General features: G+C 45.7%; 1 pseudogene; it reads left to right on the top strand.

Moving 5' to 3' along the window:
• LOC136451118 (uncharacterized) overlaps positions 1-22,687 on the top strand; it is a 28,465-nt pseudogene extending 5,778 nt beyond the window's left edge.
• The last annotated feature ends 1,731 nt before the right edge of the window (positions 22,688-24,418 follow it).

Raw genomic sequence — 24,418 nt, 5'->3', positions numbered from 1 at the left:
GGTGAGCTTCATCCATGAGTTTATTCCTAAGCTCTCGATCCTTGGGAACCACAAGACGGTCGTCAAACCACAACACGCCCTGTTCATCCACTTTAAAGTGCTGAGACGCTTTTCTTTTATTTTCTCTTTGATGTGGAATATTCCCTTGTCGGTTTTCTGGCCTTCTATTATCTTACTCTCCAAAGAGCAACTAATCTGAATACTATGTAACACAGCAGGATGCATCAGATCGAACCCATCTTCAAGTAATGGCTGCACATTCAAGTAATGTGACTTTCTGCTCAAAGCATCTGCCACTACATTGGCTTTTCAGGATGATATTGCACATTCAAGTTGTAATCTTGATCAATTCCAACCATCTGCTGTCTCATTCAGCTCTGGTTGGGTAAAGATGTACTTGAGACTCTTGTGATCTGTGAAAATATTGCACACATTACCAAGTAGATAATGTCTCCAAATTTTTAGGGCATGCACAACTGCAGCAAGTTCAAGATCATGTGTTGGATAGTTGACCTCGTGCTTTCTCAATTGACGTGAGGCATAAGCAATGACTCTCCTTTCTTGCATAAGAACACAGCCCAATCAGTTTTCGATGCGTCGCAAAACACATCAAATGGTTTCTCAATGTCTGGTTGTGCTAGAACAGGAGCAGTGGTCAACAGTTTCCGCAAAGTGTGGAAAGCTGCTTCACACTCCTCTGTCCACACAAACTTGTGATCCTTCTGTAGCAGACTTGTCATGGCTTGGCAATCTTCGAGAAGTCTGGTATAAACGACGGTAGTAACGGCTAGTCCTAAGAAACTTCTAATCTCAGGAACTGTGGTCGGTGCTTCCAATCCATAACCTCTTGCACCTTACTTGGATCGACTGAAACTCCATTTTCTGACAGAATGTGACCAAGGAAAGGAACTTTCTTCAACCAGAATTCGCATTTGCTAAACTTAGCATACAGTTGATGATCTCTAAGTCTGGTCAAGACAATTCTCAGATGCTCTTCATGATCCTTCTCGTTCTCGGAGTACACCAGAATGTCATCGATGAACAACCACAAACTTATCCAATTCTGGCATGAAAACTGTATTCATCAAAAACATAAAGTATGCAGGAGCATTTGTCAAGCCAAAGGACATGACAAGATACTCATACAACCCGTATCTTGGTGGAAAACAGTTTTCGGTATATCTTGTGGCCTAATCTTGATCTGATGATAACCGGATCTCAAATCTATTTTTGAGAACACCTTAGCCTTGGCTAACTGGTCAAACAGAACATCAATATGAGGCAAGGGATACTTATTCTTGATGGTTACAGCGTTAAGTGGCCTGTAATCTGCACATTCTCAACGTGCCCTCTTTCTTCTTCTTCACAAACAAGGCGGGACATCCCCATTCAGACTTGCTTGGGATAAACCCCTTTTTTGATAACTCTTCTAGTTGCTTCTTCAGCTCAGCTAATTCATCTGGAGGCATCCGATAGGGTCTCCTTGAAATCGGAGCTGTTCGGGGATTAACTCAATTCCAAACTCAATATCCCTTCTAGCGGAAGACCAGGTAGCTCATCCGGGAATACATCCGGAAACTCACACACTACCGGAATCTGATGAATAGGAATGACTCAGTAGCACATGTACACTTATAAGGTCTTCTTGAGGCAATGGTACTTGGAAAGTACCCTCACCAGGGGATCCTTAAGGGTAAGTACCGACTTCCAGTATCTATGACTGCTCCCCAATCCTTCATCCAATTCATCCCTATAATGACATCCAAACTAGTCCAGGCATAACTATCAAGTTCACTCGAACTTCCTGCTACCTAATTCAAGGGTTGCCCCTCGAACCATCCGGTTGGTCAAAACATCAGCCCCTGCTGAACTTATACGGTAACCATAACCCAATTCTGTGCATAGTTGTTCATGTTTCTGTGCAAATGCTTGACTCATAAAAGAATGCGATGATCCAGAATCAAATAGAACAACTGCAGGGTTTTCGTTGACAGGAAACTTACCAGCGGTTATGGGCTCTCCCTCAGGAATTTCATCCACAGTCGTACTATGCACCCTAGCATTATAAGTCTGCTTCTTCTTGGGCGGATAAGGACAAAACCTCGAGAAGTGGCCGGGTTGATCACAATTGTAGCAGGGTCCCCTCACTGTCCCAGCAGATCCCACAGCTCCCTTGGAACTGCCTTGTACCCAGTTGCGGCTGCCTTTGGGCTGTACTGCCATCTTGTAAGGCTTCTGGGTCCACGGAAATTCTGACTTCTTGCTGAGGTGGCCTGAACCTAGCCCAGGTGCGATGGCGATAGGGAGGACGACCTCCCATAGGTGCTCTTGCTTGGGACGGACCACCTTCTAGGGCTCTCTTGCGAGTCTTGGCTGCGGTGCTGGCGTTGTTATTCTTTCCTGCTTCAGACATCGCTGATGAAGTCATTGAATCTGACGGTTGTTGGTACCCACATGCTTCATCATCTTTGGATTGAGTCCCCTCTTGAAACTGGCATTCTCTTAGCATCGTGTCAACCATGTCGGGAGCATAACGACACAAGTTGTTGAAGGCATGCAAATATTGCGTCACGGTCTTGGTGCCCTGATTCAACGCCAAAACTCTCCCAACTTCATCTCGGTCAGCCCAGGTGGAATATAAACTCCACGGAAGGCCTCAGCAAACTCTCTCCACGAAATCTGAGCATTTGGAGGGAAGGTGGTGCGATGGTGCTTCCACCACATTCCCGCTGGTCCTTGCAACTGATGTGCAGCATACTCCGTTTTCAATACCTCAGTCATCCTCAACACACGGAATTTATCTTCCATAGTGTTGATCCATTCCTCAGCATCGATGCGTGGCTCTTGCTTCCTTGAATATTGGCGGCCTGGTGTCCATAAAATCTTTGAAGCTGCTATATTGGTTCACCCCAATGCCCCCCCTGATTGTTACCGCGTGAACGTTGTTGGCGATGGTACGCAGAAAATCCTCCATGTTCTTCTGGGATTGTTCCGTTGCGCTGACTCCGAGCAACTGTGCGAGGAACATCTCTGGGGTAAACGGGGGAGGAGGTGGCAAATGCGGTTCATGGGGAGGCTCATTGTTGTTGCCGTGGTTTCCACCACCACCACCGGTCCCCGCACCGTTAGCACCGGTCTCAGCGGCCTCATACGTGGTACGGCGAGTGTTTGTCATCTGCATATTTCAGCAACAAGTAATGATTGAGTGAAGCTGTAATAATTGCGAGTGAAGGAAAAATTATCGTACTGAATTTACTGGAGAGAATAAATTCATACAATAAAACAGAGGCACAACAATCGCATCCCAATTAAAACAACATCACTTAATCAAATTACTTCAACAGCAAACATCGCGTCCATACAACCAAATTGCCAGCATACATACACTGGACTTTTATGCGTTCAGATATCGCATTAATCAAGTTCCAACCACATGCCAAGTCTCATAAGTTCGAAGCAAATACATTAGGTTACATGCCAACAAAAGAAAGGTCATCGCGACAGGACCTAGATACTAGCGCAAGGCAACTAGCCTACTCCTGGGGCCATCGTCGGGATCGGAGACGTCACCATCCCCCAGGTGAAACTACAGGCTCGTCCTCGTCGTCGATGTCCATGCCAGCGGCTCTGGAGCATATGGGCCAACCCCATTGTAGAGCGCGTGAAACTCCTCGTGCAGGTTGTGTTGTACTCCTCTAGCTCATCGACCCCTATAGCAGAAGGTCCCTCTCGTCCAGGCTTCATTCCTTTCCTGAACCAACTGTCCAATCATGCGGTCTGCATTGTTGTTGGCTTGAGTCAACGTATGCACCCGCTGCATAGCTCTATCACCTCTCTCAACCGCCTGGTCCGCTGTAAGTTCATATCAGCCAACTGCTCCTGCAAACTAGCTATAGCACGTGCCTGTCTCTTCTTCTGCTTTCTCCCCTTGAGCTTATCATGACCACGTAAGCCAGTCAAAGTCCAGTAGGTACTCTAAGACCCTCATACGCTCTGATGGTGGCAAACATAGCACTCATACTGGTTGTCGCTAGCCTGTCCCTCAGCTGGACCTCTGACCAAGGCACTTCCCTGAGGCTGAACCCAAATAGCATCACGAGGATCATCCCTAGGAAAGTGCCAGCTAGAGCTGCTGCAAGCTCACTGGGAAATCTGCTCATGATATCCCTGATGACATGAAAGCTGCTCCCTCTGCACCCTCAGCAGGAGTGCGACCCTCAAACTCCAAGTGCCAACCATCCCAATCTGGAGCATCACCGAGAGCAGGAACCGTGATCTCTACCACTGCAAGTCCATCCTCTGCTAACTGGCTCTCATTCCAAGAGTACAGGCTCTTGACCCTCTGGGTACCCCACATCATGGAGCACTCTCCAAAGCAAGGTCGGCATGCCAAACTCGCTCAAGAAGGTGTCCGTGGTGCGGTGCTCCCTCAGGGCCAACGGACGTCGAGGTGCTCTTCCTCCGGTGGACTTACGGGCGGTCTGCTTCGTGCGGGCCATCTGTAGCAAAAGTTCTTTTATTACCCCGTGGAAACATATTTTAGGTGATACAACTTTTATCAAAATGAGATAATCAATTTATAAGGGGAGGAATGCATGACATGAATGAAATGCACAAGTAATATGATGTATGTACGTGCCGTACGTTCTCACAAACTTATGAAATAATAATTTCTAGCGACGAATTCGGTGGCATACAAACGATCTCTCAAATACGTAGCTAATACGTTCTACACGATAGCGTTGTTATGTACCTGCAGAAGATTCATTTCAGCCCAATTCCCAATGAATGCATAAAAGCAGTAAATTTTATCTACACGCTCTACACGAATCCCCAGATACGTGTACAACGGTAGTAACTACCCGAACCATCGTCCTATTGACGGCATCGCCTCAACAGACGGAAGACCCACACATGAGATACCTTTGTAAAACATGCGTAGAACATGTAATTACTCCAGCATCATATAAGCATTCACCCTAGATCGGCGGTGTATCCGATCATGCTCTCACAACTCACACTTACCGAGGCGTAGAGGCAATTGATCCATACACTACCACTCAAACAAGTGGCACTCATACAATAGCACGCCGTATGAGCGACGAAAGAGAAATATGATGCAAGAACCCCAAGTCAGTACTTAATTAAGCCACCTAGTCCTTAACTGGGCATAAAGGATATGACCACTGGCACACTTTTAGTTTGAAATCACGTTTTTCAAATGCCTTTTTGTTTTAAATACACTTGTGAACAGTAACACGCTAAACCATGCTCTGATGCCAGCTGTAACAGAACCGACCAATTATACGAAATTAAGTAAGAAAATCATCCGCCAGCAGACGATTTAGCAAACTTAAGCCCGTATAACCCGGTAGTCCGTGAAATCACGAAGGATTTCAAACCAACTCACATCCAGCCAAGATCGTAATAAGTTTAGCGGTCACCATCACATATTACATAAAAGTTGCATCTCAGATACATCAGAGTTTAAACATAGTTATTACAAAACGAGTTCAAATAAAGTAGCGGAAGCCATTTGTTCAAAACCACACACACTCACACGGAGTTCAAATACAGTGCCAGCTAATGATCATCTCCAACAAAAGCATCAGACGAGATAAGGAATGACCATGCCCATGGTCCTAAGCATCACCCATCGCAGGATAAAGGCAGTTGATACAGTAGCCGTAATACATCTGCCCATCTGCAACAAGTGGGAATAAAACCCTGAGTACGAGAAGGTACTCAGCTAGACTTACCCGACATAACCGAAAAAAGTGACACCAAGGATTATGAAGGGCTTTATAGTAGGGTAGCTGACTCATTTGCAAAAAGAAGCATTTTTAGCATTTCAAGAACCTTTCAAAAGCATTAGTCAAGTTAATTATTATTAACCTGTCGACTAGATTTGCACCTATACTAGAGCAAACATGTGATTAAGCAGATAATGATAACCAATGATCATTAACAACTTCCATAATGTCATATTCATTATAACTGTCCAAGTGTTCCATAACATTACTACGATGAAGTAACTCAAGTCAAGTGCTCACTATCCAGGAGCGATGGCGATTCGAATCGATTCCTAACCAGCTGGTGATTTATTCCTTACACAAACCTCACTCACCCGCTAAAGTGAGGTATGTCACCGAGTCAACTATCCAGGAATCTCGAGTTTGCCAGGAACCACATGTACCCGGGGGCCGACCGACTGCACTTTGGTCTTATCATCTCGCCCCCGTGTCCTACCACACCTGCTCCGGCACAGTGCGCTGGGCAATCTACTCGGCCCGAATAATCTCCAGCTTCGGTCGAAGGTACTTTATTCGGCCAGCTAAATGTAAGGCATGCGTTCAACATGACTCGAGGCCCAACAACGGTCGGTCCTTAATCGACACAGACGGAAAGCACTACAGTCCAAAACTCTGTAAGTCTCGTCCGGTCTCAACTTCATTTAACACTTAGTTATACCATGACTCATAGTATCCAAGCAGATCCAGGTAACCACCTATAGCTCGCAGGTGACAGGAAATCACCCGACTTCTACCGGTCTAAGCCAGCTAAGCATTGACTCGACTGCGGATACCAGGGTAACAAGGATATAGTATAACAAAGGTAGACAAGGTATAATGCAGCAACGGTTGCAAACAACTCCTGAACGTAATGCATCAATTAAAGTAAAGCATTTAATTAATAATTGCAAACCGGGAGAAAATGCTCCGGGCTTGCCTCTCTCGAAGGAGCTCGGGCGGTGATCGGGGCACTGGAAGTTCCTCAACGTCCTCCTCGTCGGCTTCGGCACTTCCTGGCTGCACCTCGAGCTGCTCCTGGGCTCCTGGGTATGACGACTGGGTTCTCGGTTTGCGATCCTGTATGATGCATGTGCGTAAGTGCTTATGCAAGTGTGCATCGGATGAATGAATACAATGGATATGCTTGAATGCAAGGTAGTCAACATCATCCAAGAACATATACTACAAGCACATGTCATCTACTGCATTCTCTTCTACTACTAATATGCTAAGAACACATCTATTAAATGCTTCAAAGATACACCAAAGCTTCACTAATTTCTTAATCACACATAAAGCAACACTTGATTAAACCCTAATTAATAATAGGTTTGAATAGCAACATCTATTTTTATTGCTTAGAAAAATCTTAGAAAATTACCATAGCACAGTACTACCCTAAGTAGTCTACCATCAGATTTTATGGTATTTGAATGAGTGGATTAGCCTACACAAAATAACAAGCTATGGCATGATTATGAACATGAAAATACTTTGTACTGTGAAAAGTGTCAAACAACAGATGAAATATTTTTCCTATGTTCTACACAGCAAATAATCACTGTACAAAAATTATCACATGCATGTTTTATACAAATTTTGCTCTCTAGCAAAAATAACAAAAATCAGCCATTAAAGGCACTTGAACTACACCTCATAATTTTTCTATAGTACATGCATGACACATATTTTTCCTAGGAAGTCATTACACAAGAGTAACAAACTTGGAATCATATTTTTCTGATACATATAGATTTACTAACCATTTTTACAAGATCAGCAATATCAAGATTAATTAAAGCTCTATAGAAAAGTATCTCAAAAAACATGCAATATTTTTATCATGTAGATCTGGTGACAAGGAACCTAGCAAAATTTGTTTAACAGATTTGGAGAAAATTTGAGTATACAAACATTTTCCAAAGTATTTCTCTTTCCAGATAATAAAAGAAAACTTAAAACCAAATTTTCCTATTACTACTGGGCCGGCCCGTGGAAAACAACTGGCCCACGGCCACATTTGGCCTGCGCAAACCGAGCGAAGGGGAGGGTGGTGGCCTGGCTCGGGGCTTCGGCCCAAGCCAGCCTGGCCTAGCTCGGCCGGGCAAGGAGCCACGCCACTGCGGCTGGGCCCTGCGGGTCAGCGACCGAGAGCTGGGGAGGCGACATGCGATGGCGCGGCGATGGTCGAGCTCACCGACGGTGGCTCCCCCGATGAAACCGACAGCACCTACATGATCTATGTGACGAGCCGCGTTGAATGGTGCTACCGCGAGACCTAAGACCTAGCGGAGGGGGCTCATCGCCGGTGATGGCGGCACGGTAGTGCTCCGGCGCGAGACATCGGCGACAGCAAGCCATGACTGACTCAACCGAGCTCGGCATGATCTACCGGGGGCCGCTATGGTGCTACCCAAGCAAGAATAGGGGACGAGATCCTCGGTGGCAGTTGGCCGCGTAGAGCTCCAACTCCGGCGAGACTCCATCATGGCGGGCGGTGGAAGAAACAGCCAATGTGCCCTTACCAAGACCCAATCGGTGCAGCCAAGGGGTAGAGGAGGTAGAGGACACAGTGGAGCTGCTGACTGGCTGGCAGTTGCGTTTTTGCGGCGGCGAGCAATCTAGGCTACGGCGGAGCTGCTCGGCACGACTGCGGCTGCTGTGGAGACGAAGGAAGGAGACAAAGGAAAAGAAAATGGACGGGCGAGCAGGTCTGGCAGGCGCGGGACTTAAGGCATGGCCAGCGGTGCCAGGACGGCCATGGCGCATGGCCTGCGTGGTCAGGCGACCGGCGACACGCGGCATACACGCGGCGGTGATGTTTCTGAAACGGGTCGGCACTAGTAGCTGCCGATTCTGCTAACCAACTACGGACTGACAGCGGAGTTTTCACCGGCCATTAACTCCTAAAACCGTTGATCGTTAGCGAGAGAAATCAAAACGAAAGTTGTAACACCTACATACCAGCTACAAAACTCATTTAGAGATCAAGGTCTAATTCGCAAAGGACAGAGAGTAAAATCAGGCCAAAGTCGAGTTCATGAAACTAAAAACTCGGTTTTTGTACTTAGAAAATTTCTAAGTGTTAAACCCAACCCAAATTCTGACTTGTGGGCCCTTTTTTAGCATGTTGTGCATATTTTCATAACTTGGTTTCTAAACAAAGTTTGTTCCTTATAAAATTTGCTACAACTTTGTTTTAGGTTGCTCAGACATACATAGACTCTAAGTTGTACTTTTTAAATAGTCAAACCAAAGAGTTTAGGAGTCAAAACTAGTCAAACCATGACTCAAAACTTAATTAGGCAAAATGATCAACATGAACAGTGTTCCTAATGACCTTCTAAGTATAGCTAAGTTGTTTAAAAAATATATTTAGCCATACCACACATTGGTCACACAAGAATCAAGCACTAAATGCACTGAAACAATGAAAAACAATTGAAATGTTACTTTTGTTTCATAGCCATGTTTCACACGTTTCATGATCTTGTTGCATCGTACTAACTAACTATGTTCCACAAAAGTGAGTTGCACATGTTGCACTTGGGTGCTGCACACTATTCATTCCATAAAAACAACACTCATGAAATATCAATATGTTGAAATGTTTGATAACATGTTTTCATGTGTTATAAGCTCATGAATGGATGAATGATGCCTCATGTTCATGAAATGCAAGTGCAATTATGCAAGCCTAACACTAGGGGTGTTACAGTCGTCGTACTCCACCTCAAGAAGGGGGTACAACTGCTTAGCTATATTCCTCTATGCAAGTTCCCACCTCTTCACAAAATTTCGTTGCACTTATGAAAGGAGAACTCAACAATTCCAGACACAGGCAACGATCGAACTCCGGTGAATACACGGTTGAAGGACTTCAAGGAGTTAGTGGTCATGATGCCATACCTGAAACCCCCCTCGTCATATGCTAACACCTACTGAGCCTTCTATTCCATCTGCGCCTCTAACCAGACCTTTCCCGCTGCATTTACCATCTTGTCTAGTTCTCTCATTTGTCTCCTTGAATTGGTGCTCTGTACGTACACAACATAGAGCCTTTACCTTGTCACATACCTCCTGCTTTCGCTCATGCCACCAGAAATTAGCGACAAAGTATCTCATGCACCATCTATGTACTAGAGGTAGGAACCCATCTATATGCTCAGCTGTAGCATTAAGAAGCCCTACGTGACGGTCTGAGATCAAACATATAGTGCGAGTTGGGCCAAGCACTTGCACACGTAGAAGCCGCAAGAACCATGACCATGATTCATTGTTCTCTCCCTCTGCCAAAGCAAAAGACATGGGTACTATCTGGTCCTCAGGGATCAACAGCAGCAGCCATCATCAAGGTGCCCCTATACTTTTCTATCAGGAAAGTGCCATCAACAGTACGACTAGCTGACAAACTAGAATGCATGTTTTGTTTGCTCGAACGACTAGAACACACAATAGAGGACATGCCTCAATGGGTCCCAAAAAACATCCCTCTAGTGTCCACAAATCATTTCAAGCCAGGGTTGTAGTAATGCATTGCACATAAGATGCGGGGCACCCTGTTGTACGCTTTCTCCCAAGTACCCCATCGAATCGCCAGAGCAATTTGCTTAGCATGCCAAGCCTTTTCGTACATCACATCATATAACAAATCTAGATATGGACTGTTGTAAAGAAGACACGAGATGTCGTTATTGTCATCAACAAGCCCCAATATACGACGAACAAGGTAACATGCAGTGAGCTGCTGATGATTTTCCTTCCCTCTATTATCTAGGCAAGTGTGGGGTTCGACAACTTTAGTTATCCTTCACTTGCCATCACTCTGTCTCTTTCATGCATTTAGCCTCCACATACAATTATTTTTGCATATCACGTGGTACCTCAACTCCTGGTCCGAATGAGTGACGGTGTACGGCCTATGGTGGGTACATAGCATAGTCTTGAAGGAAGAGTTTCATCTCTGACACTGTGTTGAATATCATCCCCTTCCTAAGGGTTTCTTTCTCATGGTTGTATAATAAATTCCCACATATCTGGAGACCGATGTCACAAACTGCCATATCCGTCATGCTGACATCCCTATAGTTCGAAACGCTCCTGAAGGTATGTTCTTGGACCTTAGTTGCTCAAGCTCAGTCACTGTGTAAGGTGGTGGTGGAACATATGCTACGCTTCGCTAATTCAGGCCCATGAATCATAGGGGGTATCATCTGCAGCCAAATCTGTGACTAGTTTACCCTAAGCTTGGACACCATGCAAAACCTCAATTGGTACTGGTAATGGCATAGTATGAACCAGTATGGCATGGCATCAGCGATGTTGGCATAGCATATTACCTCCTTGGTCATCATCAGGATCGTCTGAATCACTGCTAACTACATCACCGATCCTGTCCTCCTCCTCCTGCTCCTTCTCTTCCTGTTTGAAATCATTCACAGAAGTCTGCTTATATACCTATTGCCGTTGAATGAAACACGGCCTGCATCAACTGACTGTCCAAAATCCATGTTATTCTGAGTTGCTTCCCCCTTCGACCCCTAATTCTTTGTCATTGCCTCCAAAACTATCAATGGACGGGCCGTCCTGAACACCCTGCATTATGTACCCATTCTCCACCATCACCTCAGCCATGGGCACATTGGAACCTTGGAGAATCCTAGTTTAGCGGGACTAGTGAGCAGGGTCACGCAAGGGCATGAGGATATAGTGTTCCCTAGTCTTCCTAGTATCAAACCTTCTCTTCAGTGTGAAATCACCGCAAAACTTTACATTCAAATGGACACAAAGGTCGTTGAAGCTAGGAGGTTCATCAAACCATTCCAATTCTTCTTCCATATCCTCAAACATACCATTCTCTCCTAACACTTTCTCCATACAAAACTCTAACACAATAATCCATCTGCAAAAACATTTCAAGAAACTTCATCAAGTCATCGAAATCGTCGTATGTAATGTCCATAGTAATATTAATACAATTCTAACTATAACTATACTAACTAATCTAATATTAACATCTATACAAGGCTAACTACAACAAGTAATTAAACTAAATCCATGTATAACTAGAATCAATAACTGTACTAACTAAACTACCTAACTTTACTACCTATACTAACTTACTATATTACATATACTAACTAAACTAACTAACTGTACTAACTACTCTTTATAATTTTACTAACTTTATTAACTATACTAACTATATTAGGGGAGTACCTCGCTGCAGTGCGCTAGACCGGACCAGGAGGCGCGGGCGCAGGCCTCGGTGGGCAGCCGCTGTGCATGGCCAGAGGGGGTGGCGCGCCGGCGTGTGGGCATGGTGGCCGTGCCGTGCTCGACGGCGGGCTGGATAGCGTGGGTGGACGCGGCTAGCTGGCTAGCGTGGGGCGAGCTGGCTGGCGCGGGCGGCGCGGCCGACGTGCTCGGCAACGGGCTAGCACGGGCGGACGCGGGCGTGGCGGCCAGGCGGCCTGCTGCGCTGCTCGGCGCAATGGTGGTTGCTCGGCCACTGGCGGACACAGGACACAGCGGGGTTTTATTCAGCTCTACCGTGCCACGGATCAGGGCACGGCAGTGCCGCGCCAAGATCGGTGGCTCGGCAGGCCCTGCCCCATCAGCGGTCAGCGATTCTAGTCGCCACCACTTTAGCCCTCTACCACGCCACCATGCATGGCACAGCACAGGCATTTGACCGCGCCAGGGCAATAGGCGTGGCCAAAAGTGTTAGTTTAAAAAAACAACCGTGTTAGATTTAAAATTAGTTTCCAAAAAGTGTTAAAATTAAAAAAATCGAGGGTGGTGGATGGGGCCGATTCATGGGCAGAGTTGACCGGCAGGAAGCGCCGAAGGGGCAGGTGGCTGAAAGGTCCTAATATGGCTAGAATGGGGGTTAATAGCCTATTTAAAAATCTATAAATCAACTAGAGCAATTTGATTAGTATGACAAATAGTGAAATGCAAACTTGCTCTAGCTCTATAAGGGTTGCAAGCCACCTATTCAATAATTATAGTTGCAATGATTATTAGACACACAACTTGCTATTTTACTACTCAATAAGAGCTCTCAATCTTGCTACTCTAAAGAGCTCAACTAGATCAACTTAAGTAACAAAGCAAGCTCTCAATTCTAATTACACTAAAGAGCTTGCCACAACTAGTTTGCAAGAATATAAATGAGTGAGTAGGATGATTATATTGCCGTGTAGAGGAGTGAACCAATCATAAGATGAATATTAAATCAATCACCGGGAGATTACCGAATGGCAAGAGACAACCAATTTTCTCCCAAGGTTCACGTGCTTGCCAACATGCTACGTCCCCATTGTGTTGACCAACACTTGGTGGTTCGGTGGCTAAGAGGTGTTGCACAAACCTCGTTCACACGATTGGACAACGCAAGAACCTACCCATAAGTGAGGTAACTCAATGACATGAGCAATTTACTAGAGTTATCTTTCGGTGCTTCGTCGGGGAAGGTATAAATCCCCTCACAATCACCGGAGATGGCCACGAACAATCACCAACTCGTGACAATCCTCCACCGCTGCACCAAGCCGTCTAGGTGGTGGCAATCACCAAGAGCAACAAGCAAATCCTGCAGCAAAACACGTATACCAAGTGCCTCTAGATACAATCACTCAAGCAATGCACTTGGATTCTCTCAATCTCACAAAGATGATGAATTAATGATGGAGATGAGTGGGAGGGCTTTGGCTAAGCTCACAAGGTTGCTATGTCAATGCAAATGGCCAAGAGTCTGAGCTTGAACTGGCCATGGGGCTTAAATAGAAGCCCTCACGAAATAGAGCCATTGTACCCCTTCACTGGGCACAACACGGGATGACCGGACGCTCTGGTCATACTGACCGGACGCTGGACCTCAGCATCCGGTCACGCGATGCGTGTCACGTGTCCCCTCTCTTCAAATACTATGCGCCCGATCTCAACGGTCGTATGGTGACCGAACGCTGCAGCTAAAAGTGACCGGACACTGAACCCCAGCGTCCGGTCGTTTCCAGTAAGCTTCCAGAGACGACATTGTCTGGTTGCCCTTGACCAGACACAACCAGCGTCCGGTCAGTCACCCTGATCATTGTGCTGCCACGTCAGCAGGACCAGACGCAGCCTTCCAGCGTCCGATCAGTTTGAGACCCGCGTCCGATCGAAGACCGACGTCAGCGTCTTCGCTGCTACAACTGACCGGACACGCCGATCTCTCTGAGACCAGCGTCCGGTCACTTTGTGACCAGCGAGACTAACTCCTTTTTACCTCTATCTTCTTTACCCTTGCTCAAATGCGCCAACCATCAAGTGTATCACCTTGTGCACATGTGTTAGCGTATTTTCACAAATATTTTCAAGGGTGTTAGTTCTCCACTAGATTCTAAATGCATATGCAATGAGTTTGAGCATCTAGTGGCACTTTGATAACCGCATTTCGATACGAGTTTCACCCCTCTTAATAGTACGGCTATCAATCCTAAATGTGATCACACTCTTTAAGTGTCTTGATCACCAAAACAAAATGGCTCCTACAATTTATACTTTTGCCTTGAGCCTTTTGTTTTCTCATTCTCATTTTTCAAGTTCAAGCATTTGATCATCACTATGCCAACATCATCGTCATGATCTCCTCCATTGCATCATCACTAGGAGTGCTACCTATCTTATAATCACTTTGATAAACTAGGTTAGCACTTATGGTTTCATCAATTCATCAAAATCAAACTGGTGCTTTCGGTCGCAGCGTGAGCGTGATTGCAGGTGGGAAAATGATGAACGGGACTATGGGAGGAGAGTTCGAGACGGGGCGAGGAGCTGACGGATCCAAAATCGAACGATCCATTTCGAGTCTTGGGTAGATCCAACGGTTCTCGCTGGTTCGGTTCATGATGCAGAATTCGTAAAACGCTCTGGAAACCAGACACGTGGCAAAATAATAGGCTAGAGTAGTTGGTGCAGATTTCGTCTTGTAGAGATGGTCCAATTGTTAGAGAGATTAAGCCAGGAAATCTAGTTTCCAGCGTGTTGAGTTTGTTCATGAGAGTAGGAGCTCGAACGTGGACGCTCATAAACTAGCGAAGAGCTCGGTTTCTCTGGCTCCAGTTTCCAGCGTGTTGAGTTTGTTCATGAGAGTAGGAGCACGCTCGTAAACTCGCGAAGAGCTCCAATGTAGGCATGTTTGGTTTTTGCAACAGCTACATAGAGATCAGCTGATTTTGGGCCGTTATCTAGGCTGGGCTCTAGGCCGTCGCCCCTCTGGCCACCGCCCTGCGTGGCCGCGGTTGAACCGAGAGAGTTGGCGCGAGGCGGCGGCGGGGTGCTGGGGACCTGGGGTCGGGCCGCGGAAGCGAGTAGCGCACGCGCACCAGCCTGGCCCAGTTGAGAAATTTGCCAAACACCGTCCCTCTGCCGGGCCTGGCTCATCTCACCTCACCCGAGCGGCAGCCTGGATTTCATTCCCTCCTGCACTGCCCCAGCCTCCCCCGCCGGCCTCCGTGGCCGCCCAGCCCTCGTATCCTACGCCACTGTTGGTGCGCTGGCAGCCCCGCCTCTGCGACCGCGCCGAACCCGGGATCCCTCAGCCTCTGCAAAAACGGAGTTGACTGTCTTTGAATTCCCGAGTCGATCCGAGGCGTCATCACGTCATGGGGATGCTGAAGCTGAATCAGCTCATGTCCATCAAGCGGCGGAATCGTCGACGGCAGATCCAAACCCGTAGTAAGTAGCAGCATCTCGTCCGTCCATATGATATTTTTCTTGCATTGATGAATATTATAATAGGTTCATCTAAATCGATCTGAGCAGCCTACCCATTGTTTTTTAAGCATATATATATAGCCTTAGGGCTTCTTTGTATACATGCTAGCTGAGTGGAACCAGCTAACACCTAATTTTTAGTTTGGTGATTGGTAAGAGACTATTAGCTGGGCTAATTTTAGCAGCTAAATTTTAGCCGTGTGGGATCCAAATAGAGCCTTATCTTGAACAAAATTAGCGTGATTTGGGGAGTCTGTACTCTTTTCAAAAGAAAAGGAAAAAACCTAGTTGGTTAACATTTTTTAGTGTTATGTAGAAACAGTTCGGGGTCTCTAAACTTTTAGACGTTCTGATACTTGCGCTGAAGATTAATTAGATTAACTATTTTTTGCACAGAAGATTAATTTCAATATGAACAAAATTAGATTTCTGTGTGCATTCTTTCCTGACCATGAATGGTTGTCGCAGGTGGATCCATGCTTCATGTGCAAAAAGAAAGGGTTCACCCTAGTCAACATGATGAACATTCTACTGGATGGCCAAATAAAGGATACTCGGGATCAAATCTCCCTGAGGTACAGCATTGATGTTGGAAGATTTACATTGTCAGTATGAGTACTCGGTTTTAAATAGTGGCTAAGACATTTAGGGTGGTCTCATCTAGGAGCTCTAAAAAGCTATAGCAGGATATAGTAGAGCTATGTCATTATGCGGTTTTGTCAAACATGAAGATTTCAATGAATTATGTACAAAAGCATAGAACTAATTAAATTCATGGACACAAACGTCATAATCATTCCATCAACCAATATAGTCACAGTTATAATCAACTTATATTCATTCAACAATAAAAAGCTAAGCATTGCATGGTTTATATGAAGTAAAGAACACAATAGACATAGATTGCACTAATCCAGAACAAGAATGAATATTTTCTCGGTCATGTTTTGTGGTGGCCTTCATGTTGCAGCCACCCGCAAGAAAAACCATAGGTCGCAACGTGTGATGTTGGTTATCTTAAGTGGAGGCCAACTAGTGCATGAAACCGCCGGCCACGGCCGTCTCTAGTAAGCTTTCATAGGATGCTGCAACTGTTTTTAGAGATGAATGGTGGCCTGGTTAGGGATCCATTAGGACTAAGACTTTGAGTTACTGGCATCGTTTGTAGGTTTTTGGGCCTCCATTGTGAAGGGAATGAAGTAGCCTTGACCCACAGACAAGCGCTAAAAAGTTGTGGCTAACCCAAATAGCGATTTTTGTCAGTGATATGGCATTGTTAGCTATAATAGCAAAAAATTGGCAATATCGTAGTGTTAGGTCTTTGAAAACTCTATAGCTTCAGCTATAGTTGGGCTATAGTGGGCTATTTAGAACCATGATTGCTTGATCTGCACAAATTGGTTGGCCGATGGTAGCAATTTGAAGTTTTGAACTTATCTTCTAATGCTTTATTTTGTGGACTTCTACTCTTCTAAAGAAAAAATTGTCTTGGGTCTAGATCCCCATGTATCTTGTTTTGGCACTTGGCGAGAGCTATTGGCCAATTTTGCTTCTTCTTTTTTTGTGACTGTTGCTTTGTTTATACCTACGAATACCCTCAAGTTGTAACTTTTTCCTCCTCTTCCACGTCTAGCACAAACCATGCCAAGCTTGTCTAGATTAAAATAAGCTTTTATAAAGATAACCTATGAAAGGCACTTCCCTAGTATTATGTGGCTGTCGTGCTAGTGCACAGATTTTGATTATCTATATTGCTAATAATGTGATTGTTGTTTGCCAACTCCTAATGTTTGAAGATTAAGGTTTAGTACATACTCTTAAGCACCCTCAGAATATGATTCCCAACCATGTGCATTGTCCAGTTGTCAATCATGGAGTTATGTTTTTGTAATTTTTTACCAACATCTAGACCGGTTAGAGCAGTAGCTCCATCTCAATCTTTCCTCCTTAAAGTCTAGTTTAAAACCATCCATACTATGCTTTCTCAAATGACAATATTGCAAATCATCTTTAGGAATTTATAATAATAAGCGTTTCTTAATACCAAGAGGTTGTCTCAACATTAGGCACTTGCCACAAATATTTACGAGTAAGATGCACTGGGGTCCCTAAACTTGTGAGGGTGTGTCACTTATCGTATGTTTGGTTGGAGGGATGGAACGGGATGGGACGATTCTACGTTCGCTAGTATTTGGTTTAGAAACGAAGTGGAATGGGACGGTCCCAGGAGAGAATATTCCTCGTACATCCGGGATGGATTGATTCCTTGAAATCTCGTAGACGAGGCCATCCCACGCACATGGTGTCTGTGTTTGTCACTTGTGAAGAGTCCATCCCTGTGCATGGCAGGTGGGGCCTCAAGTTCGGGCGGCAGCCATGGCACGCGCAAACCTTGGCAGGCGACGGCTGGATAACGAGCTGGCTCGGCTCGGCTCGTTTTGGCTCGTTAAGATAACGAGCTAGCTCGGCTCGGCTCGTTCTGGCTCGTTAAGATAACGAGCTAGCTCGGCTTGGCTCATTATCCTAACGAGCCAAAAAGCCAGCTCGGCTCGGCTCTTTAAAAGCTCGAGCTGGCTCGTTAAGCTCGCGAGCCAGGTATAAAAAATACACAAAATATAATATTTGCATTTATCTAAAGTTTGAGAATAATAATAATATAAAAAAATGCATCTAGACCAGTTACCAGTCAATTTATAGGGTCTAGACCAGTTACCAGTCAATTGTAAAGTGCAAGACATGAAGTAATACAAAAACTAATATAAGTTTTGATACTTTTTTTCCTGGAAGCTTGGCTTGTTTAGCTCGCGAGATGGCTCGAGTTGGCTCGTTATAGCTAACGAGCTAAAATCTTGACTCGGCTCGGCTCGTTATCATAACGAGCCGAGTCGAGCCAGCACGAGCCGAGCGAGCTAACGAGCTTCGAGTTTTTCATCCAGCCTTACGCGCGGATGGGAGCTAACGAACCTCTGCAGGTGGCGGTCATGGCGGATGGGAGCGGCCTCCCTGTGAACTCGACACATGACTTACGTCCATCCTTCCGCCGTGAGATCGACGCACAGGCTCCAATCGTCCTTCCTCGCGAGCTGCATGGGGTAGCACCAGCGGCCATTCCTCGAGCCGCGCGCGGGAGAATTGACGGCCCTTCCTCGCCAGTAGTGTGAGGGAGCAGCGGCGGGTTGATGCCCTTTCCCTCGCAGCGGATCTCCCTCCTCGCCGCGAGCCTCCTTCCTCGTGAGTTTGCGACAGTGGATCCGTCTGCCTCTACCTGGAAAATGATAAGGCAGAGTAAAAACAAATAGAAAGAAAAAAAATAAGGATAAAAGTAGAGAGTATGCCACGGAAAACATGTGGGCCCACCTATCAATGTGACTATCGGTGCTGCAAACAACGTCCATCCTATCCCTCTTCATACCTCCAACCAAACAAAATAAACAGGGACCATCCATCCATTTCAACCAAACAAGAACTGGGACGGTCCCTTCTCTCAAATAGGGAGGGAATCGTCCCATCCCACTTAGTCCCTGAACCAAACACACGGTTAGTTTCATCAACTCCAAAAGTGCATTTCTAGGTCCATAAACTTTTTAATCGTTCATCGAAGGTCTAAATCAGCCACACCACATCCTAGGAGCTGACATGACATGCTGATTGTGTAGCAACGTGGATCCTAACATGTGGGACCCACATGTTAGCCTCACCCCTTCCCCCCTCTCTCATCTTCCTTGGCCTAGCTGCCGCTGGTCGGTAGGGTAGAGTTGCGCCGCTTCTGCCCTATCTAGAGCGCCACTGTTGCTGATGGCGGCCTAGCTCGCCAAGCACCCTGCCCTTGACTGAGTCGCCGCTGCTTGTTGTGGTTGTCCGACGATCTCAAAAAATCATCCGTAAGACAAACAATTTCTATCAAAATCGTCCACAACGCGATGGGCGGAGGCGGCTGGGTGCGGTGGGCAGGAGGGTGGGAAAGCCGCAGAAGCCCTCTCGTTGTGGTCCGTCAGGGGCACGTCGTCGAGGCTGTCCTTGACCAACATCAGGAGGCTGTCCTCGTCCGGGAGGTTGGAGTAGGATCTCGGCAAAATCCATGCACCCAATCAAAACAAGCTCCCCTCCAAGATTTGATCTTCACCACTCGCTCCATAGACAAAATCTCCACCAAGAACCAAATCTTGGCAAGGAATCGAATCAGCAGAACTAATCAGAAACCAAAAGGCCTCTGCGACGTACGTCATGCCCAACATGCCATGTCAGCTTCTAGGATGTGGCATGGCTGATTTGGACCTTCTGTGAACAAACTTAAAAAATTTATTGACCTAGAAATGCACTTTCTGAGTTGATGCACTAGCATTTTACTCAATATTTGCATACTCTTAAGCTTAGAACAAACGATCTAATTAAATGTTTACGTTCTGTTTGCAATAATACTTGTGAATCACTTGTCTTTGTAGGTCTCCGTTGTGGTCCGTTTGAGCTTAACCTCCTCATCTTAGTAAATATAAGGTTATTTTTTGTATTACATATCTAGCCCTGTAGCTTCCAAACAACAACAACAACATAGTCTTTCAGTCCCAAGCAAGTTGGGGTAGGCTAGAGTTGAAACCCACTAAGAGCCCCAAGTCACGGTTCAGGCACTTCAATAGCTGCTTTTCAAGTACTCCGATTCAAACATAGATCTCTAGGTATATCCCAAGCTTTTAAATATTTTTATTGCCTCCCCCCAGGTCAATTTCGGTCTTCCTCTACCTCTCCTCATATTATTAGCTTGGCTTAGGACTCCACAATGCACTGGTGCCTCTGGAGGTCTCCTTTGGACATGGCCAAACCACCTCAAAAAGCTGTTGGATTATGTTTTGTGTGTTTTCTGACCGTTAATATATTCAGATGCTTTATATTTATTACCTATAAAAAAGGGCGTACCAAGTGCAGAGAGCTCCCGCTCTGTGCAGGGTCTGGGGAAGAGTGTCACTGGCAAGCCTTGCCCTCGCCTGTGCAATGCGAGGAGACCACGACTCGAACCCGGGACCTTCTGGTCACAGGCGGTAAGACTCTACCGCTTGCACCAGACCCTTCCTTCCTTTATATTTATTACCTATCCAGGAATTATATGTTTATGTCTTTACTTTGCTACATTGACTCATTTATAGCATACTAGTGTTCAATAAAACGTCATTCCCTGCATTTTGGTTGACACAAAATATGCAGAATCTGCCTGAGACATGCAAATAACAGATTTCATATTTATCTGCACTGAACCATATATTGGCATCTTGTAAATCCACCTATAAACTCTTTTCAGGTGGAAACTCTGTATATAGTGCTCAATAAACTTTTCACAATTACATTCCAACTCTCACATCTCTGTAATTCATTTACTTTTGCAATCAGGTGACTCTGTACAGTTCTATTGTTTTTTTATAGAAATAACGTTACTGTTTGCCTTTTCAATTCCACTGTTGATTTTTCTCCCACACATTTGCATGCAGGATATCTGGTGTCAATACATTCCTTAATGCCAATTCAAGATGCTGCCCAAGCTGCCTGTGTGTCTCAGACCTTTTTGCGTTCCTGGAGATGCCGCCCTAACCTCGATTTTAGTAGGAAACATTGGGCTTAATAAATGAAAATACGTGCAGAAATGATGAGGAAACAAAGGGACATCACCAGCATATGATCACATTCTGCAAAACCACTCAGGCATTGGAGTGAAGGCAGTCAAGTTTCAAGATGATTCATATTACAATAATCGACTTCTGTCATCTTGATCTCGACCGTTGGCTTCGGAATACTATTAAACCAGGGATTGAAGAACTGAACATTTCTCTGTATGGAAGGAATACACTGTACAACTTTCCATGCTCACTTTTATCTGATGAAATTGGAGAGTCACTCCGTAGTCTTCACCTTGTCGGCTGTTACTTTCATCCCACAATCGGACTTGGTTCCTTTATAGAAACTTGAGAAGAATACAGCTGGTGGTGTATCTATTACCGAGAGCAAGCTAGAGTGTCTTCTTTCCAATTCTCTCTCTTTGGAGCAGTTGGTACTCAGGGATTGCAGTGGGATTATTTGCCTGAAAATACCTTGCCTGCAGCGGCTTAGCTACCTTGAGGTGAACGCTTGCCTTGGGCTGGAAGTTTAGAGCAAAGCTCCAAATCTATCTAGTGTTCTCATTGCAGGAGACCTCCATGTACAACTCTCACTTTTGGAAACGTCGCGTATTATAAAATATTTTAGATTATGTCCTGGTGCTGCCTTTTATGCTCGTACTGAGCTTCCATCCAGCATGCCAAATCTCGAGACTCTTAGCTTAGTTTCAGGAACTGAGGTATGAACTTTCTGTGAGCGATATGCTTAGAATGATTTTACAGCAGGCATACGTGGAAATAATTAAAGCAGACTTTTTTCCTCCCTTTTTGCAGACGGTTAATACGCCGGTAATGCCTAGCAAATTCCTCCACCTCAAGTTCTTGGCTATTGCTCTTGATGGACAGACCTATGATTGTTTTTCTCTGTTATCCTTTTTTGATGCTTCTCCTTTCCTGGAGACTTTTATTGAATGTAAGTCATTGTCCGTCCTGCAAAACATTGTTAACTGACAGAATCGTTAATTCAAGTTGTTTTCATCTTTATTAGGTATTATCGGTACGTGTGGAGCGTGTCTCAGTTTTTGAAGATCCCTCGGATCTGAGGAAGATGCCAGAGAACCATAATGACAAGCTCAAGTGTGTTCGAATCACCAATTCTCATCTGTAAAGAGCTTGATTGAGTTGACTGTCATATTCTCGAGTCTGCAATGTCACTCGAGTGCCTCACATTGGACACCACTCATGGTGGGCTTAGATGCTCTGTCACACAAACATGGCAGATGCTGGCCAATGACGAGGGATGCACTTATGGAAGCGCATAGAGCACTATCGGCTGTCCAGACATACGTCAAGCCAAAAGTTCCTTCAACAGTCGAGTAAATGTTTTTGAGCCCTGTAGCCAGTGCCATGCTGTTGCACTTTAGGTGGTCAGGGGACCACAATTATTCACTGGAACGGTCAGTGTGAGTTTTATGGTGTCTTACAGTACCTACTCCCGCGAGCATTCATCTGGCTTGGCCTAAGTTAATCTATCTTAAATTTGACCGAATTTAATAAAAAAATATCAACATTTACCACAAATTAATGATTTTTTTATGATGAATATAATGAAACTTATTTGGTATCACAAGTATTGGTACACTTTGTATAAGCTTGGTTAAATTTAAGATAGATTAACTTAGAACAAAGCTAAATGGACACTTTTTGCGAGATGGAAGGAGTCATTTATAAGAGCGTGAGTTCACAAAAGAACCTTCCAATCTTAGGGTTTTTGGAAAGATTGGAAAAAAAAATACATCTCCAACTGCTCCCAATCTGAGCTCGTGTCTCTTTTGGCACTGGGGAAAAAGTCCCGATGGCGCGGAAATGCGCGCAGACTCGCGACTTGGAAAACGCGGCGCCGGTTTTTCTGCGGCATTTTCCCTCCCGCGCCCGAATAGAATGAGCCGCCGCCGCCGCCACTACTGGTTGAGCAGCCGCCGAATGTGCGGGAGCGAGATGATCAGCAGGTTGCCTCTCACGCGACCGGACGGCCCTGAGGTGCCAGTGCCCGGAGCTCGTGCTGGCGGACGACGACCCTTGCGCTGCGCTGCTGGCGTGCTGCATCAGGACGCGCTGCCGGGGGACAGGGCATGGGTGTACTCGGCTCAGGGCCGCGCCCCGCTCGTCGGCGGCCCCGGTGGGGTCCTGGTGCCCACAGCATCCGCAAGCAACAGCAAGGCCATGGTGCGGTAGTAAGTACGCGCGGCCGCCGGGAAGCAGTGCACGTGTCCTCGGCGTCATCGGCGTCGAAGTTGATCACGTCGTGGCGGGACAGCTTCCGCAGCAGCGCCGTGTATTTCTGCACCCACCACGGCTTGTAGATGGTGACCAGCAGCTGCACCTCGCCCTCCAGGTGCACCACGCCGGGAGTAAGAAGTTGTCCTTGCGGGCGTACGGCCGTCGCCACTCTCGTCGAACCCGCCGGCGACCAGGATGCAGGCGCAAGCGCGAGCGCCGCGAGGAAAGTTTCCCGTGGTCTAACTTTTTGATATTTAGGAGTTAATTTTTTGGAAACTGTTGGGATACGCTTCTTCTTTTCTCCCCATTATTTTTGAGGACTTTTTTTTAAGACAAATCACATATTCATTAGACACAACATTCAGATAAATCACCTACAACAAGTTCACTTACAGACTTAGGGCTTTGGCTGGTTAACAACTCGGTATTAGAAGATAACATACAAACTCCATAAGCAGCCAAAGCATCAGCCACCTTATTACAACACCTGCTACAATTTGAGATAACACAAGATGAAAATTCAAATCGTATTATTTGTTGGGCTTGTCGTACGAGGTCTCCGACACCACTTCGATCAATTTCATTCGCTTTAAGAGCAGAGGCCAGCACAGAAGCGTCCATCTCTAGGATAATGTACGGCATGCTCATTTGTGAAGCAAAAAGCAAACCTTTGTATGCCGCCGTTGCCTCATTCTGTGTTCTGGTGCATTCTGATACTGATGACCCACTCTTCGATTTGTGTTATTAACCCCATTGCTTTTGTGCAGCATAACCAAGATGCAACCTTCCCCAATTTCAACTTCAATGCCTCACACCAGGGAGACTACGTCGGCATAGCATCGTGTCCATCTCCAAGCCTCAGGGAGAAACGGTCACAGAGTTCATCCACCACTTTTCTTGGTACCTCAGTGACCATGAGTGGAACTCCATTGTTCATGCCGGCAGTCCCAAACTCCCAATGACGTGCTGACAGAGTTCTACGCGTAATTTTTTCATGGATGGCAT

The sequence above is a fragment of the Miscanthus floridulus genome, chromosome 5, assembly GCF_019320115.1.
Source record: "Miscanthus floridulus cultivar M001 chromosome 5, ASM1932011v1, whole genome shotgun sequence".
NCBI classification, from domain to species: Eukaryota; Viridiplantae; Streptophyta; class Magnoliopsida; order Poales; family Poaceae; genus Miscanthus; species Miscanthus floridulus.
Note: the sequence above shows the minus strand (reverse complement) of the source record. Positions and strands in the feature narration are given on the sequence as shown.